The 19,020-nt window shown below is 44.3% G+C and overlaps 1 protein-coding gene across 9 annotated transcripts in view; it reads right to left on the reverse strand.

The window, feature by feature from the left end:
* The window catches only part of FAM168A (family with sequence similarity 168 member A), a 135,456-nt gene that overhangs the window by 106,355 nt on the left and 10,081 nt on the right, over positions 1-19,020 (reverse strand). The window contains exon 1 of one of the 9 annotated variants that reach the window (XM_085590891.1): positions 7,540-7,562. The exons of the other annotated variants lie outside the window; for them this stretch is intronic. The gene's annotated coding sequence lies outside the window, so the exon portion shown is untranslated. Of the gene's footprint in view, positions 1-7,539; positions 7,563-19,020 lie in introns of those variants that run through there. 9 annotated transcript variants of the gene reach the window in all.

Genomic DNA, 19,020 nt, shown 5'->3' on the forward strand with positions numbered 1-19,020 from the left:
CAGATGACTGCCAAGACAAGGACTTATTGGGAATAAATCACCTCAGAGCAACATAATCAATGTCTGTGTCTTTCTCACAACAGTGACAACATGGTCCCTGTGCCACCATGGCAACCTATAAGCCTTTAGAACAAAACCTCTGGGACAACAAACCCCAGATAATACTGACTGTGTAGACCATCTCCAGGAGAAACTGGACACAATGTAATCCTGCACTGGATAATGGAAAGAAAATATTAGTATGTTAGTGACCACCAAATTTTGACTGCAAGCCCAGAACAGCAAGAACAAAAAGCATCACAGAAGTGTCCATGAACACCAGTGATTCCAAAGCATCACCATGTGCCCACCTCTGCATCAGGACTGGAAGTGCTTCCATTGGACACCCACCACAATTCCCCAAGCATGGACCAACACCTCATCCCACTCCATGGGTCAGCTCCTGCCCACTGCCTTCCTCGGTGTCCTCAGATCATCACCACCACCAGACTGACAGGGCCTGGCATGTCACATTCTGTCACATGTCATCAAATTGCTCTCACTAGACTGTTAATGTGATTATCACCATGGGTCCTACTGCAGGTTTGGGTTTTTTCCCCAGAGGAGAACAAGTTCTTTGCAGTCACTCTGGAGACACTGAGAGAAACAAATTGTTGGTCCCCTTAGTATAGATCATTGTCCTTGTCATGATCATAACCACTGCTGCATCAGAATGCACAAGAATTAGCTCTAGAAAGTGTCTGTACTGTAAATTTTAACACTAAGAAAAGCCCCAGATCCTTAAAAACCTCTTTGCTCAGCAAGGAAGAAGACACAGAGAAAAAACTTGTGTGAGTAATAGGAGAGATGTTCAGTGCTACAGATAATGCAGGAAAATTTATCCTCCCCCCTTTTACATGGCCCAAAAATGAGTAATTATGTGCCAGGAGATATCATCTACTCCACAAATCAAGTCACTGAAACTACAGACTAAAAATTGTTTTTAAGAAAGTCAATTTATTAGCGATTACTGTGCAGACATATGAGTGCTCTTGTGTACTTGCTGCATTAACAACCTCTCAAAAGCCACAGGAAAAGGAAAATCAATACTGTGTATTTTTTCTCACATCAATTTATCTACTGCTGAAAAAAAAAAAAAAAAACTCACTTCTGTGTATGCCACACATGACATATCCCAGGTTTCCTCTGAGCAAGGAAAATAAAACAAGCTTTTGCTGGTTTCAACCAACCAAACCCTGCTTTGCTGGACTCAGATTTTTCTTTTGATAAAACCTGAAATAAGACTTGAACAAACTCAGAGCAGTCTCAGGCAGCTTGGCACTGGTACACAGAGCCTTTTGTTACTGATCCTGTGGTGCTGGCGCAGGGTTGGAGCCCATTAGCAGTGAACGGTCCACTAAATATTTCATGATTCTGGATTTCAGATGTTTCCCAGGACAGGTTCTATCACCACAGATCCTACAAGCAGGCATGACAGTTGCTAAATAAAGGATATCATGCAGAGTGGCCTCTCCAAAGCACTCCCAGAGCCTCCAGCCAGGAACCAATCTCTATAATTTTTACATATATGTCTCAAAAGTATGTATTTTTTTCCCCTCCAATTAGAAAACACAAATTTTCTTTGCATAAAGTCTTTCAGGCTGCTACTTTTACAGCAATCAAAATAAATCCCAGGATGGCATTCCCTGTCGAGCAGACTAATCTTGTTTCCTTCATTTTCTTTTTCCAGGTCACCAGTTTACTTCCCTCGGCTGAGAGCTCCCCACAGACTCTGGGAGGGCGCCTTGAAGAGCGGTGCAGCCACAGCATTTCCCCAACACTAAATCCTAAAACATTTCTGCCAGATCCCAAATAGGGCAAAATCCTCTCCCAAACGAATGCAGCAGCTTTTACTCTCCAGGTTGGTACAGTTCCCAAAGACACGGCCTTGCCTCTTTCCCACCGGGAACGCACGGCCACAAAGCCTGCCCAGCAGAACGTGGCCTTCACCAGCCATGGTCCTGCAGATGCTTGTACAAATCCACCCAAATCCATAGAGAGGAGTGGCTGGAGAGCCTTGCAGACAGGAATTGGGGGTGCTGGTCAGCTGGAGCCAGAGAGAAGGCAAACCACAGCCTGGGATGCATCCAAGAGCCAGGCAAAGGAAGACTGTCCCACTGGCCACTCCAGGCTGGACATTTGGAAGCATTTCTTTACCAAAAGTGTGGTCAAATGCTGGAATGGCTTCCTGCAGAGGTGGCCAATGCCTCACGCCTGTCAGCAGCCCCTTAAGAACATGCTGTGAATTTGATGAGAAGGTTTTGGTCAGCCTGGATGATCCCTCAGGGTCCCTTCTGACCCTTCGAAGGAGCCTGTTGGATTCTAGCGCAGGAGAGAAACCCCAAGAATTCGAGCCGAGAAGCTCAACGTGTCACCTTTGCTCAGGCACCAAGGGGGACACTGAGGTGACATGGAATTGTCTCTCCTCCTCCCAGAGACGCTTCCATGCCCACTTAGAAGCATGGCACTCTCCCAGGCAGCCGGATAATCCTGCCCAGAGCCGGGCACCTTAAGGCAAAGCAGCTTTGTGGGCTGCCAGGAGCCACTGGCGCCTCAGACAGGCTGGCCTTCACTCTCACGGTTGCCTTAAGCTCATCTAAGCTCCAAATAACACGGCCAAAAACGTTCCCTGAGCCTCAGTGATCCACAAATGGTCGTGACAGCACAAGGAGAGGTGAGAACAGAGCAGGAGAAGACATTCCCTGGTGGGAGCGTGCCTAGGGACACTGGTAGGCCGCTCTTGGAGACAGCGAGCTACTGGAACATGGTTTGGCCACAATTTTTATTCTCTGCCCTTATATCAGAGCTCACACACCAGCACTCCTCCTCTCCTGCTCCTGTGCTTTGTATGACCCACTCTGCCTCCCCTGCCCTGCAGCCACGTGGTCAAAAAGTAATTACCACCGAGCTCCTAAGTCAAATGTCCCCATTCATCAAACCCCAAAACCTGGAGCAAAACTTGGTTTTTAATCAAAATTTGGCTGACGTTGACCCCTGCACTCACAACCTGTGAGGAAGCAGCTGACGAGCAGATGTCACTTCTGGATAAGCCTTGTTTCTTTAGGAAGCTAAAAATGGGACCAGCCATCACCATCATCTATGTTTAGACCCAATATTCCAAACAATCCCTCTATTTGCAGTTCTTTTTACGCCCCCCCCTCCTGAAGCTATCTCTGGCAGAAGAATTAAACAGCTGCCACTGGGAGCAGGAATGGAGTTAAAAGCTGAAGAATATGCAGCGCTGGTAGCAGAGGTGACGCACCAGCTGGATGCATTCCAGGTCACTGCAGCCTGGCAGGCTCTCCAAAAGGACATCCCAGTGGATCTCGGCGGCACTGTTGGATTTTTTCCCCCATGTATGTAAAAGCCATAACTCCTATGGAGCCAATCATTTCACACTGGAAGCCCTGCAATTCATTTTTTAAATGGTTTGCCAATCAGGCTATTATGTTCAAGCTAAGGGAGGAAAAAACCCTACAGAAAGACTTTTCACAGGGAAAGCATTCCGCTTGGGATTTTCCTTGTCTTCCTGTGCCAAATTGGCAGGAGAGCTGTATAATTACAGTGCTTTTACAAACAAAATTAATGTACAGCAAGTCTGTACATGGCCATCCTCCCATCCCTAGATTTTATGGAGAACAGAGCAAAAGGATGCAGGTTTTATTTCACAGGGAAACCATTTTCCCAAAACAGGAACATTGTTAAGTAAAATCCCTGTGTGGTGACACAGACTGTAGTCCCCTCTTCCATTTTAAAAGGCAGACCAACATCACAACACAAGAGCCCCAGAGAACAGGGACAGCATCCCTCAGATCAGTGTTCCCACACAGGGATCAGGATGTACGATGCCCAGGAGTGGCATCAACACATGAGATCTGGCCATAGAGACAGAAGAATTGTGGATGTTGTTAAGCATAAAATCTTATTTTCTTATATGTCTGATTAGGAGACTCTATATTTTTAGACTAAAATATAACCAAATACACGTGTCAAAAACAAATTCTCAAAAAAAGCCACCTTATTATATAATAAAGGTTTATTTCCCTTTATTATAGCAGCACATCAGTTCCACTAAGATCCATAAGCAGCTTCTAAGAATCCTCTGCTGCTGTCACAAATGCTCATTCTGTGGATCCTAATTTCTCTTTGTTTTCTCTGTCACATTCAATATATCTCCTGTTCATGAATTATAGACTTGCCTGATTTCCCTAACATCACCCAGGAGCCTACAGTAATTCAGGAACCCAGCAGACACTGGGGAGGTCCAAGCCCTGGATGCTGAGACTCCTTTAGGACGAGAAGAGACTAAGGCACATAATTCTCCCCTGACTGAGCTGGCCACATTCCTTTCCCTTATTTTCCCTCCAAAGTCCCACTTCTAGCAATTCACCCTCGAGGTGCACAGGAGATGAAGATGACACACGTGTGGGGTCCCAGACCTGCAGGCACAGGATCCACGGGATACCTCACAGTGCATGCTCCAACCCCGTGCCAAACCACTTTCCTCCATCCAACCACTGCTCCTGAGAGCTGAGCAGTGCAGGGGACACTCCTGAAGGACAGGGCCATCCAGAGGGACCTACACAAGCTTGAGGAGCAGGAGATTCAAGGGAATCATGAGGTTCAGCAAGGTCAAGTGCTGCACTGTGCTGGGGTATAAGAACAAACTGGGAGAAGTCATTGAGAACAGCCCTGTGAAGAAGAATTTGGGGGTGCTGGGAGATGAAAAGGCCCTGGCCACGTGCACTTCCAGCCCCCTACGTGTGGCTTTGGAGTGCCTGGAGGAGCCAATAAGAAAGATGGAGAGAGACTATTTACAAGAGCCTGGAAAGACAGGACACAGGGAAAGGCTTCCCATTGCCAGAGGGTGGGGATATATGGGATGCCGGAAGAAATTCCTCCCTGTGAGGATGGAAGAGCCCTGGCACAGGGTGCCCACAGCAGCTGTGGCTGCCCCTGGATCCCTGGAAGTGTCTAAGACCAGGTTGGACAAGGCTTGGAGCAATCTGGGATAGTGGAAGTTGCCCCTGCCCATGGAATGCGTGGCATGGGATGGTTTTTAAGGTCCCTCTCAAACCAAACCACTCTGGGATTCTGTGACATGATTCTATAATTCCCTGTTTCCCAGCAACATGAGACACATCCCCATTTGCTCCAGAGTCCCAATCCATTTTTTTTTTTTTTCTGGAAACAGAAAAAGAGCTGTCATTTCAGCAGCACCCCCACAACACTGGGATAATTGAAGAATTTCCTCAGTGACCTTTCAGAAGCAGATAAGCACATACACTCCTTAAACATTAACTCCTTCCAAACCCATATTCATTTCAGCATTTTTTGAACACTGACGTACCTTTAATTTAGAGCAACAAAGGTTAAAAACATTCCACTGCTTTCTTCAGCCTGTGAGAAGCTCAGCACAGCAATTAAATCACACGTGTGGAGTAAAACACAAGCTCTAGAGCTGCTGCACCAACAACTTCTCTCCAGCTCTTCATGGTCCTTTACCAGTGTAAGAGGCTTTGTTTTTATTGTTTTGGGTGGTTTAAGTAATCTTAGATATACTTCCCTGGCAGTTCTCTGTTGGGGGGGAGGGGGTGCAGGGGGGAGGGGGAAAACAAATTTTTAAGAGGGTTTTAAATTATTTTAATCTGAAGAGCATTTCTAAACATTTCCCACTATACAGCAAGAACAATCTGTTGTTATTGGTACATTAATCTGCCAAGCACTTGAAGGGCAGAAACACAATGGGGTGAAATTGTTACAGATGGCCTCAGGGTTATTCCAATACTTGAACAACTGGAATAATGGGGTGGAATTAAAAACATGGGCCCAATCTTAGGAAATGCTTCATGATAAGATCATGGTGCCCAAAAAGAGGAACATAAGACTGTTGAAGACAGCTGTGGAAATTAAAAATGAGCCTTGTAGAAGCACAAGAAGTGCTTCTAGCCCAGATGGAAAAACCATCCATCCTTTTCCACTCAAAAAAATAATAACCAGCAGGAAAAATTATCTTTCTTCCATTTGGACAAGTAAAAATTCACAAGGTTACTGTGGAGAACAACCCAGAACTGGCAAAATGGAAGAGAAGAGAGCTAATCTAATAGGCCTTTTCTATCTAATTTTTATTATTCTTATGATAAACGACCTGAATAAGTGAAGTTATTTGCCCTTGTCCTCTTTGTTCATATTGGATTTAGTCATGAGGGAAATCCTGCCAAGGATAGTATGTTTTACTCAATTTACTACCCTTTGTGATTGCTCTATAAAATATTGGATACATGATAGGAAAGGTTATGGAGGTTTGGGGTGGGGGTTTTTGCAATGGAAAAAGAAGGAACACATTGAGCACTTGCTGGCAGTAAAAATTAAGACAACAAGAACTGGAGGAATTTTCTGAAGAGAATGCTTATCTATGAGTCCATGTTCAAAGGATTGTATTTAACCCGAATATGGTATAACTTTAAAGAAATAGCAATTGAGTATTAAACAAACAGTCTCTTGCAACATTGCAGTTCCAAGTAGGTCACAAGTAACACTGGAGTCAGAAGCTCCATCTCTCTGCTGCACAAACTCTGTAATTGCCAAAAGCTGAGGTTTCCTTTGAATTCCCAGTATTTATTATCCTGCTACTTTCAGACTCTCGCCGTTAATCATACGGTTGCACTGCTCCTGCTATTACAGCAGAAGGCAAGAAACTAGAACCTGCTCTTCCAGGCTTTGCATTTGTTGTAGCTGACTAACACTGAGCTGCGAGTCCCCTTTGCAGACTCCTCCTGTGGAACCCACCCCCAGCCCCAACATCTGCACCGACAGAACCTGGGTCACGCTCAGTGCAGCCCGTGAGCCGTAAATAACATGGAGAACTCCAGCAAAGCCCAGGTGCAGCCGGTCACCAGCACCACCAACCCCTTCTTGGGGACCTCAGCACACTGAGTTTGCTTTCCTAAAGCTATAAAGGACAACCATAATGCTACAGGATCTGTTAAATCCTGGGAATGCACTGTGTTGTAAGATTCCAGGAAGAAGCTGGGTATTCCTCCCTTACCATTCAATCCTATCCCAAAACTAAGAGCCTGGGAACTTGCAGCTGCACCGGATTGTAATAAGTGGTGTCAAAAATTCCAAGCAAATGAGTACCACATGTCTGGGAAGCAGGCCCTTTTCCTGGGCTGACCTTGGAGGCTGAAGGGCTGCCCCTTTCCTGACAAAAGGATGGCAGGAGGAAAAACATCCTGAGTACTGCCGTGTAACCACACGGGTGAGATCCCTGTAGCCCTTTGCCACAGAGAGCACGCATCGAGGGTTTGGGATGAGATCAGATCCCAATTCTCAGGAGCTTCCCCAAAAGCTGAATGGACTCTCACAGCCTGGCTCTTGGGTTTTTATGGAGGATTCTATAAATCACTGCTGCTATACCATCCATCCCCCATGGATTTATGAAGGCTGTTCTTGGAATGAATACAGGGAAACAAAGGCAGAACAGAAGCCCTGACTCACCTTCTGGAGGGTGGATTTTTTGCTGCCACCAGATAGATGGACATGCTCCTCTCCAGCTATGTAAGACATGAGCATCAGAAGGCCTGGAAATTATACATGTTACTCCTTAACCTCTTTCACAGCAAGGTCCTCCTGACCCTTTACTTAGGATTAAATTACGCACATTTACAAAAACTAATTGTCTACAACGCATTCCAATTACAAGTCTAATTTTACTTATCTAACTCTTGTCTGACCGACTTGGTCTGGAATCAAACCATGCTTTTTGCTTTATTCCATATTAAATTGGGCTGAAAGGCTTTCTGCAGTTCTGGAAACTTAGAAATAGATAAAATAGAAGCATCTGAAGACTGAGCAGATAAAAGGCCAGGCCAACATAGAAGAGCTTTCCAAGTGCAGATCAGAAGGATCCATCAGGATTTAATAAATCTTGGACTCAATATCTTTACTTTTGTTTCCAAAAAAACAAAAGAAAAAAGATGCTCAGTCCCAAGCTTTGGGAGGGTCTTTCATCCAAACAGAGGATGATGTCAGTCCCTCCTGATCTTGGAACACGTAAATCCATTTTACACTACTTTCCTTTTTGGAGGCTCTGAACAAGTCTGTAAAAACCTTGCAGTTATGCATTAAGGCAATAATTACAGTCAAACAAACGTGTCTCAGTGGGTTTAATGCAATATGGACAACTGTGCTCAAAGGACAGCAATCAGTAACTCCAAATCCAGCTGGTAGCCAGAAATAAGGAAAACAGGGCTGGTACTTGGGCTTATCTTGTCCAAAACCACCATGGACTACTTGAGTAACAACACAAGCTGACGTTAAGAGGAATCACAGAATTCCTAAAGGGACTCTAAAGACTGTTAGAACTCCAGCCTGGCCTTGGACACTGCCAGGGATCCAGGAGCAGCCACAGCTTCTCTGGGCAACCTGTGCCAGGGCTTCCTTACCCTCACAGCCAAGAATTCCTTCCCAATAGCCCACCTAACCCTGTCCTCTGTCAGTGTGAAGCCTGTGTCCTGTCCCTCCATCTCTTGTCCCAAATCCTTCTCCAGCTCTCCTGGAGCCCCTTTGGGCAGTGGAAGGCTCTGGCTAGCCAGTCAAGGGAAGTAATTAATGTCCCAAACCGCACACAGCACAGGACTTGGAAAAACCAGGTGAAGAAGCTTTCTTTGATCTGGCAAGGAGGAGACTAGCACCCATCTAAGACCAGCCTGCAGCTCCCTAAACAGCAGCTACAAAGGTGTGAGTCAGAGAATGTAAACTCTGCAGGAGCCTCTTCTCAGGCAGCATCATGCCCACCATGCTCAGCGCCCAGGATAAGCCCAAGGATCAAATTAAGTCCAGGGAAGAAGGGATACCACTCCCTCTTAGTCTGCTGCATGCATTATGCCCAAGTGAACATCAGCTATGCCCCACCAGAGCAGCCTCAGCAATTAACACTCTCTTCTCACCCTTCAGCTCCTTGTGACAGAGTTCATCCCGTAAGGAATCACAGCGTGCATTTCGTTTTCTGCTCAGAATTTGCACCATCTAATTTACTCATGATTAGAATAGATGATCTAATATTCCTTTCTGATCTTAATTCCCACCAAACCCATCAAATTCAATCTCCCTTTTTGTACACAGACTATAAAAGCTCAAGTCATTACAATTCCTACCCGGTTCCACACTGGTGTAAATGAGAGAATGAGACCCTTAAATTTCCAAAGAGCTTGAAGGCAGCGTTGCATTAATGAACCTCCTGGAACAACCATGTGTCTGTGAAGAAGAATGTCAGCTACTTGTACGGCAGCCTTTGAAGGTCTCTCCAAGGAGGAAACGAGCCATCAGCCCGGACAAATTCCCCAGCTGGGTTTTGATGGATCACAAGACAAACAGATCCCCACAAAGAGACACTGAAATTGTTTTACAAGGCCTGGTAGCCCCGACTTCAGCCCTCCTCTGTCCTGCTCCACTCACACAGTCTGAGAAAAACCTCTTCAGGTGGGTACACACAAATTTGGGGATCCAAAATGGTTGTGACAAAATCCAAGCACCAGGAGAGCGCTTCAATATCTGGGTAGAAAATGGGGGAAAAAAGCAACATTGTTCATGTAAGCAATTTGATGTTTACCTTCCACACCAAACAAGCTGAGATAGTTTCACATCTTATACTTTCTGAAACAGTCGGAAAGAGGGACTGGGGACAAGGGATGGAGGGACAGAACACAGGGAACGGCTTCCCACTGCCAGAGGGCAGGGATGGATGGGATTTTGGGAAGGAATTGTTCCTTCTGAGTGTGCTGAGGCCCTGGCACAGGGTGCCCAGAGCATCTGTGGCTGCCCCTGGATCCCTGGCAGTGTCCAAGGCCAGGTTGGATGGGGCTTGGAGCAGCCTGGGACAGTGGAAGGTGTCCCTGCCATGGCAGGGGGTGGCACTGGATGATCTTTAAGGTGCCTTCCAACCCAAACCATTCTGGATTCTAAGAGAGCACCTGTCAGATCAATCCTGCTGCTGGCATCCCTGTCTGTTCTGGGAGAAATCTGCTGCTTTTCTTAGGAATTCATCAAGTGGGAAGTTGTTCTATGAACACAAACATTTGTGGACCCCACTCTGTATTAATCTGAATTCCAGATTCCATGGGAAGTTTGACATTAGTTTCTAGCACACATCACCACTGAAATGTATCATTCTTTGTTTCCTACACAATAAAAAATTAAACAAAGCCTCTCAAATTACGAATTAGATGCCGTTGCTTAAAAAAGTGTGCAGAGAAGCAGTGGCAAAAATAAAGGAGTTCTAATTTTAATTGAAAGGACAGCAGTGTACAACTGATATTTGACCAAGCAGGGAGTAGAAATTTCTTTTAGGAGAACAAAAAAATTAAAAACAAACAAACAAACAAAAAAGCTCAAATTTTTAATCAAATGTTTTAAATCAGCAAGCTGGGATTCTTAACTTAAATACAATTAAAATCAGCACTAGATTAAAAAAATATTTAAAACCAAAAGTAATTATATGAAATAACCATTTCTTCTCTTGGCAGACAAAGCTCCAGGATCCTCTTTGGCAAGAAATTAGGATATTTTTGGAGAAATTGAGTATTTAAAATAAATTATACCTATTGCAGCCCTTCCTCATATAAAATACAATAATAATCCAAAATATTGTTTAAGAAAAGCAATAAAAGGAAGGCAAAAACTACCTTAAATAGGATAGTAAATGGTAAAATCCATCTCTCCCACCCTTCCCCACCAGGAATATAGTCACACGCAGGCTGTGGCTAAATACAGGAGTACAAGAGGAAAAATTAAACTGGGTGTAACAACAACAAGTAGAATGGAAATGGAATCCATTCAGATCCTCCCTCCCACTCCCTCCCTCCAAATTCCTTGCATGATGACTGTTGGAATGGGCATAAATTCAAAATGCAAAAATCCAGAAGATAAAAGGTGTCAGTTCACTACTACTCTACCTTTGCTAGGACTGTGTAAGGCACTCGAGGACTTCAGAGCATGATAAAAAACAGCTTTTTCTTCAGCTCTCACCATTATTTTTGAGTGGCACCAATGCCAAACCCCAGAGCTACAAGAGCTTCTGTGCCATATAATCAATCCCTGCAAAATTTTGATCCAAGAAGCCTGAAAAGAGCCATGGAGAAATATCAGTAATTCCCTTCCAATGATAAGGAAAACAAAAATCTAGACAAACGACAGATCTTGCTCCAAGTCACACAAGGAACTCAGCTCCTGTGTCACACACAGTCCCTTCTTTTGTCTTTTCCTGGCCTTGCCATCTCTTCCCCTTAAACCTAAAAAAAATGCCTTGGCACACTGCAAAAGAGTTCATTTCCAAGAGAGAAAAACATAACTTTGCCTTTGACAACTGTTTTCTAAACTGAAATATCCTCTTGAACAAGAGACTTTTCCTTACTGGAAAGGTGTGAAAGCTCTCCAGCTTCTCCTTGCCAAGTTTTAATGACTATAATCCAGGACTGACTTCCCAAGCACAGAAAATGGGACGGTTTTGGGTTTTCCCAGTCCCATGGGGACTTCTGCTGCTGAGGGATGAATAAAACAGGTCATTTACACTGTGGATCTGCAGCATTCCAGCAGCTCCATTCATAATTCATGGTTTTGACACATCTACCTGCTGCTTGGGAAAGATGAGTACACGCAGACATGACATGGGTAAGAGCTTTTTCCTTCTTCCACTCTTGTTTCCACTCTCCCAACGGAAAAAAAAAAAAATGATCAGGCTGAAGAAACAGAGTAGGGATTAATCCCAGAAGAATAAATTTATTGTTTCCATACAAGCCCCTGGCTGTCCAGAAGCACATGTGTATGCTCACAAAAAGCAAGTCTAAGGTATTATTTTTAAAAGTTAAACATGGTTGTTTACCTTTGTAATTATCACTTTGAAACAGCAGGGAAACAGACATCCCTGAGAAATGAGATAGATCCCTGGGAAATGGGATACACCCCTGGGAAAGGGGAGAGATCCCTGGGAAATGTAAACAGCCATGAGTGTTCAGGTGGTTCAAAACTGAATGTTGTCCAACACTGAAAACTTCATAAATCTGGTAAGTGGGGAAAATTGACAATGGAAAATGCTTCATTTATACAATCCCAGAATGGCTTGGGTGGGAAGGGACCTTAAAGATCAGCCAGTTCCAACCCCTGCCATGGGCAGGGACACCTTCCACCAGGTCAGGTTGTCCCAGGCCCTGGCCGGCCTGGCCTTGGACATTTCCAGGGATCCAGGGGCAGTCCCAGCTTCTCTGGGCACCCTGTGCCAGCGCTCACCACCCCCATAGGGAACAATTCCATCTCCACATCCCATCTATCCCTGCCCTCTGGGAAGCCATTCCCTGTGTCCTGTCCCTCCATCCCTTGACCCCAGTCCCTCTCCAGCTCTCCTGGAGCCCCTTTGCTCTCTCTGGAGCTTTCTCCTCTCCAGGTGAGCTCCCCCAGCTCTCCCAGCCTGGCTCCAGCCCTCTGAGCATCCCCAGGACCTCCTCTGGGCTCTCTCCAGCAGCTCCACGTGCTGCTGCTGTGTCCCCAGGGCTGGGGCAGCTCTGCAGGTGGGGTCTCACCTGAGCACAAGGGCAGAATCCTCCCTCAGCCCAGGGCATGGAGGTTTCCAGGTGCCAGTGCACCTGGGCAGGGCCCACGCTTTCATCCCTCAGCACCCCCAAATCCTTGTCTCCAGCGCTGCTCCTCAGCCATTCCCTGCTCAGCCTGGCTTTGTGGTTCACACTGAATTAATTCCAGGAGGAATTCCCTCTCCCCCAAGCAGGCACCATGACCATTAGCACAAGATGACAAGCTGGGGTTGTGTCATGGAACACTCCAGCCTGTGGAGTATCATGCATTTAGTTTGCCTGCAATTAAGACTATTTCATTGTCTCATCAGGATCCCTGTGATACCCAATTAAGTAATAACACAAGGAAAGTGCTCTTAATAAATGAGGAAAATGCTCTACAAGCTAGACACAGGTGTGTGTATCTCAAGCAGGGCCTGAAACAGTTGAACAGATCATTTAATCTTTATTTAAAAAAATCCCCACTCAAATTTGTATCTAATTACCTCAATAGCAGGAATCTTCCTGATTTCTTCCAAGGGGGTTAAATTTCTTTGCAATGTTCAACAACCAAGTGGTTTATAAAAGACTCAAATTAAAACTGACACTTGTAGTCCAAGAGTGATCACAATTTACACATCGTTATTCTGGGGATGGAACAAATGGGTTTAAACCACCTTTCTCCTTGCAATGTTTCTACAGAATCAATCTCCTCTATTGATATTGAATGAGCACATTTGTGTTTATTCTTATACCAGCTCTGCTATTTGGGTTGAGCTAAATGAAAGCCCATCCCCACTGTTAAATTAGTCAGGGCAACATCTTTTAAAGAAAGATACCAGAAAAAGGCAGAATATCATCCTAAGTCTCATCCTTACATGCTTCAGTGAATGGAACAGCAAAATTTAACTGCAAAAACTGACATTTCCATCAAGTACAGCAGTTCTGTACCCCAGTTTCTTCAGCTAAGTGAAGTGGATGTGTGTCCTTCAGTGCATTGAACACACAGGGCCATTTTACAGAACTGTATGGAAAATTGTGTAGTCATGGGAGCTGGTGTGGGCAACTTTGATAACCTTTATCTGCCATTTCCCATTGCTTGGTTTCAGTGACATTCTAACTTGGATCAGTTGGAATTATTCAAGCCACAGTTTTCTACCTTTGGTGAGAATCAAGTATGGAAACGAAGTCCTAAATTCTGACTTCAGGAGCAGGAATTGCAAGGAACATTATTTGCAGGGAGTGAGGCACATGAAAATCTGCCCTTGCCTTTCTCCCCAGGTCCTCAGGCAAAGTCACCTTCCCTGGGAGATCAGCCTTCCACCTCTTCAGCTCTTTTTTCCCTGGATAGCAGAAGAAACCAGCTTTCTAGAAACTCAAATCTTATTCACAGCACAATGAAAGTCTTTGATTTTTTAAAAATATTGTAAAAAATTTTCAAAGTACCTATTCAGGCTACAGTAGCCTGTCCAAAATCTTCTACAGCAGATCCCTATGGGGAAAGGTTGATAAAGAAGACAGAGCTGTCAACCTGTACTTTCATAACCTCCCACCCTAGTTTTCATCACAAGGTTCTTCCCTAAGCTCTGCATTTCTTACTTCAGCTGCTCATTTTCAGCTCTTGAAAGTTTTGGTACAAAGGAGCCACAGAGACAATTTTTGCTCTTTGATCAATCATGTCCCACTGTTCAGAAAACAGGCTCCAAACCATTAATCTTGCTTATGTTATTCAAAAGCTTGCTAGGATCTCATCTTTCCTATAATTTATTTAGCACTGAGTCCCTTGACAATACATCTGAGGTTTTCTTAGACCACTTCAAACATCAGTCAGGCCAGGAGCTCTGATGGCGAGGCAGAACTGGCAGGGATGAGTCTGAGATGCAGACAAAGACTGATCAGTGCACGTGCACTTCTCCTGGGAATGCCATGAACAGTGTCCCTCAGTGGAATCTGGCCTCAGGGAGCACAAAGGATCACCTGGAGACATCCAGGTACCACAAGACATCACCTAGAGCCACAGCATTTCAACAGAGGCTTTGTCTTGCTGCTCGGAGCATTCTTGCTGCATTGTTTCACCTGGTGCTGACACCCACTTGAAACTCCATTTTATACAGTTCCCCAAGTTATTTTACCAGGATGCAGTAGCCAGAGGTGAACACTTGGGATTGGATCAATTTGGGGAGAAAGGAAGTTTATAGATGGTTTGCATGCACCAATTATAGGGGTGGTTCACTGCATAAATCCCTCCCTTAACTGCTCCTGTGTGGAGACGCACCAGACAAACATCACATTCCAAACCAGCCCAGTTTCCACAGGTATTTTACAGCTTTGAGAGATTCCCCCATATAATGAGGAAGCTGGGGAGAAAAGGAGGCTCAGGGGGGACCTTCTGACTCTGTACAACACCCTGACAGGAGAGTGGAGCCAGGTGGGGTTGGGCTCTGCTCCCAGGGAACAGGGACAGCCCAAGAGGAAACAGCCTCAGGTTGAGACAGGGGAGGTTTAGGTTGGATGTTGTGAAAATTCCTTCCTGGAAAGGGTTGTCCAGCTCTGGCACAGGTGCCCAGGGCAGTGTTGAGTGCCCATCCCTGGAGGGACTGAAACCTGTGTGGATGGGGCACTTGGGGATGTGGATCAGTGGTGAGGAATGGTTGGGCATGGTCTTGGATGGCTTTTCCAACCTTAATAATTCTGTGATTCTATACAGGGAATACATTTATTATATAAATAAAAATATTTTTAACCTTCACTCCCAGCAATCCAATTGCATTCCCATATTCACCACATGCTCCACAACATTTTTGGGCTTGTCTCCAGCTCCAGTTCATCTGAGCTGTATCCCAAACCCATCCTTCCTCCACAGAAAGGCTGAACTAGAACAAGGTAGTGATTTTAATAGGAAGGTTGGCCCATGAAATAAAAACTACTGTTTCAATCAGCAAACTCCATCACCCCCTCACACAACCCCTGTGCCACAGCCAGGGGTTAACAGTGCCTGGTGCCTTCCTGCAATCCTTTCTGCCTGGGAAGAAAATCTTGGTTATTTCATCATTTAAATGTCACCCACAGCCAACCTAATCCTTGACAAGAACATGCCCTGAACTGGTCTCTATAATTTTAAACAAAAAGTGACTAGTTTTAGAGATGGGAAGTGCTGTTTTCCTTGGATCATTTATCCCAAAAGGCAGTTCAACTTTAAAGGGTTCTCCCTTTAAAACTCCCTTGGATGCATGGGAGGGCACTCGGTGCCTGGAATTTTCTCTTGGATGCTCCTGCAGTCAGACTCTCCCTCTGATTAGCCAACCAGACTTAGCTCTGTGCTTCTCTCTGTGTTTTTTCTAGTCCTCAAGACTATTTTTGCATTTCTTCCATTCCCCTACAACTTATCCAGGAGCTATTTCAGGATGTTGAAATGGAAATCATACTCAGGAAAGTCACAAGCACCAAATACAAAAATGAAATTTTTTCTCTTCTAAATATTTTCTTGTTCATACACCTAAAAAATAATAATAATAAAAAAAACCCCACAAACCCCCCCCCCCAAAAAAAAAAAAAATTAAAATGGCCTTTTTTGTTACAGAATTGCTGCTGGTGTTTACAGCCACCTGCTCTGTAATCCCTTTGAGAACCACTGCTCATACAACAACTTTCTCAGAGCCCCTTTAGGCACTGGAAGGTGCTCTAAGATCTCCCTGGATCCTTCTCCTCTCCAGTCTCCCAAAATCCTGTTGCATCCACTGCTGGATCGTTGAAACCCTTCTAAAACCTACCCATTTGACAACCAGAACCCATTTTTAATATGATTAATATAATATTTATTTGCTAATATCCTGTCACTTTTCTCCATCAGAATATCACTTGGTACTAAAATGCCTCCCAGGTCACAATTTAAACAAGAGCATCTCTAGATCCATCCCAGAGGTTTCAGCAGGACCAGGGTGAGTTCTCAGTGCTGCTGCTCTCCTTTGAGCTACTTAATTGAAAACAGTAATTTAAGCACAGTCAACTCAATTTAATTTCCTAGTGATGACAAAAACTGGCAACCCATTTAGGCATTATTAACTTAAAATAAGTTGAAATTAACTTGGCTGTAAGTAGAAAGCAGATCTGCTCTAACAGGACAGAGTCCAAGTCTTTAAGCATCCTTTTATTCCTTGGGGTTTGGCTGTCTCTGGGTGTTCTTACATTTTTAAGAGATGTTTATTGTAGCCAGGGCAGAATCCTGAGTGGGTGAATTGAAATCAATAACCTTTGGAAAATGGATTTCCACAACTTTCCTGATCTATGGATTTAAAGAGACACAAGTTTTGAGAAACTAAACAACCCAAAGTGAAAATCCACTAAGTACACAATGGTGTCTTTAATCTGTAATGATGGCTTCTCACCCATTCTTTAAAGACTGTATGCAGAAATAAAGCTCAGATAATCTGGGATGATGGACATGAAACAAAATCTTTTAATTTTCCACTTTATTTTAGCATGTGAGAACAAAATTGCGAGAGCTTGCTAATAATGTTCATTACAGACACAGTGCCAAGCAGGAATAAGTTGTCCCTGTGTAGAAGAATCCCTCTAAGATGAAACACTGAAGGAAAAGCAATTTTAATGGATCGGCTTGATTTTCAATGCATTTTGGGAAACAAAACTGACTTAATGTACCTACACACGTTTTTCTTCTGAAATTAGAGTGACACAGTTATCTTGCAAAAGCTATTTTTAAAGGCTTCCAGCTCTCTAACTTCCCTGGGTTATCTGATAACACTCTGCCTTCACTTCCCAGTGTTAATTGGGTCTGTTCCTGCACTCCTGTGTGTTGCCTACAAACACAAAAATGAACCAAATCAGGCAGAAACCACCAGGGTTAATTATAATCAGCACCAAAATATTGAGTGCTATTTGTGGCAGCAGTGGATTTTTATCTGCTCTCTGAGTATGAGCCACTCAGTAAAACAAACACAGAAGGGAACTCAGCGACTGTGTCCCTATGGATTCAGGTGGTTTTTGGGAAGGTTTAAAACAGTCTCTGAAATCCTCTGTGCAGAGTCTCTGTTTGCCCAATTTTTGTTTTGTTTTTGTTTTTTTTTTTTTTACTGTATCCAGCTACTTAAAACGAATGTGAAATGCCTAGGGGTTTTATAACCTCTCATGCTGCTGATCCTTCCTACTGTTACCACTCTGGCAGGAAACACAACTCCCAGAAAACTGCTCCAATTAAAACAGATTTCCGCTCTCCACACCAGGAATAGACTCTGGATACTCCCCAGTAACTCTAAAATGGATACTCCCATTAAATTATTGCAATATAAAAAGATTTGCAGACAGCACTGATCTCCAACTAAGCATCTGCATGGGAACACAGCTCAAATAAATTTAATTGTTCCCCCCTCCCTCTTTACTTAATGGCAATATCCCTAAAAGTACAAGGGCTCCTGGTGTCTACCTTGAGGCAGGAAAAGAAACACTGCCCTGTTTTCTCCTCCCCCCATGTTCCATGTTCCTGGAACCCTGCCGGTATCACCAGAGGCAGGAGGAAATCAAAGGCCAAAAAATAAGAGATTGTTTTACCCAATGTTCTTCCCACTATATTTGGGTAAATATAAACACCTACAGAAAGCAAGAAATATGAAAAAAAATCATAAAAAATTAAAAAAACATAGGAAGGTCAGGTAAAACCTAACCTAAACTGAAGACACAACTTCCTGCAGGAAGAAAACTCCATGATCCACAAGCCCCATGGCTTATCCTGATAGCCAGAAAATCCTGATAACACCAAAAAAACATATTCCAGAATCAATGCCCTCCCTGCTCCAGGAGAGAACTCTGCTGAGGTCCTTTCAGATTTAAAAACAAGATTGTCAAGGAAGTAAAGCCCATCTAATCCTGACTGCCACCACAGTCCTGGGGAGAGAGGTCTCACAAGATTAAAATCAAGATTTGCACAGATCAAAGGCAGCAGCCTGAAGTGCAAACCTGAGCGAGGGTGACACCAGAGCAGTCCCCACTGCCCTGATGTCCCATGAGAGACATTTCCCTGTGACAGGGATTAATTGGCTCTGAAACCTGTCTAAGACTTTAAATAAAGGACAGAATAAAGGAGCCCAACCACAACTTTCCCATTACTGCATGTGGCAGAGAAGGGGGGCACTTGTCACTGCAGAATTCTCCAATGTTTCATTTATCTGTCATTACCAACCCTTTTTCCCCCATTCCAAATGGGAAACTGAGGCACTGCTTATGCAGTTTGGGATCTGGAGGGAAATCTGGGGCATGGAAAGAAGCAAATGGCAGTCTTTTCATTTCCCTCCAGGTCCCAAACTGCATAAGTTCACCATCGGATCACAAGATCATCATTCATCCCTAGCAAATTGTGAACCACAACACAAAAGGTTGGAGATTTGGGTTCTCTTGCAGGGAGATC

This window comes from Lonchura striata, chromosome 1 (genome assembly GCF_050655825.1).
Source record: "Lonchura striata isolate lonStrDom1 chromosome 1, ASM5065582v1, whole genome shotgun sequence".
Lineage (NCBI taxonomy): Eukaryota > Metazoa > Chordata > Aves > Passeriformes > Estrildidae > Lonchura > Lonchura striata.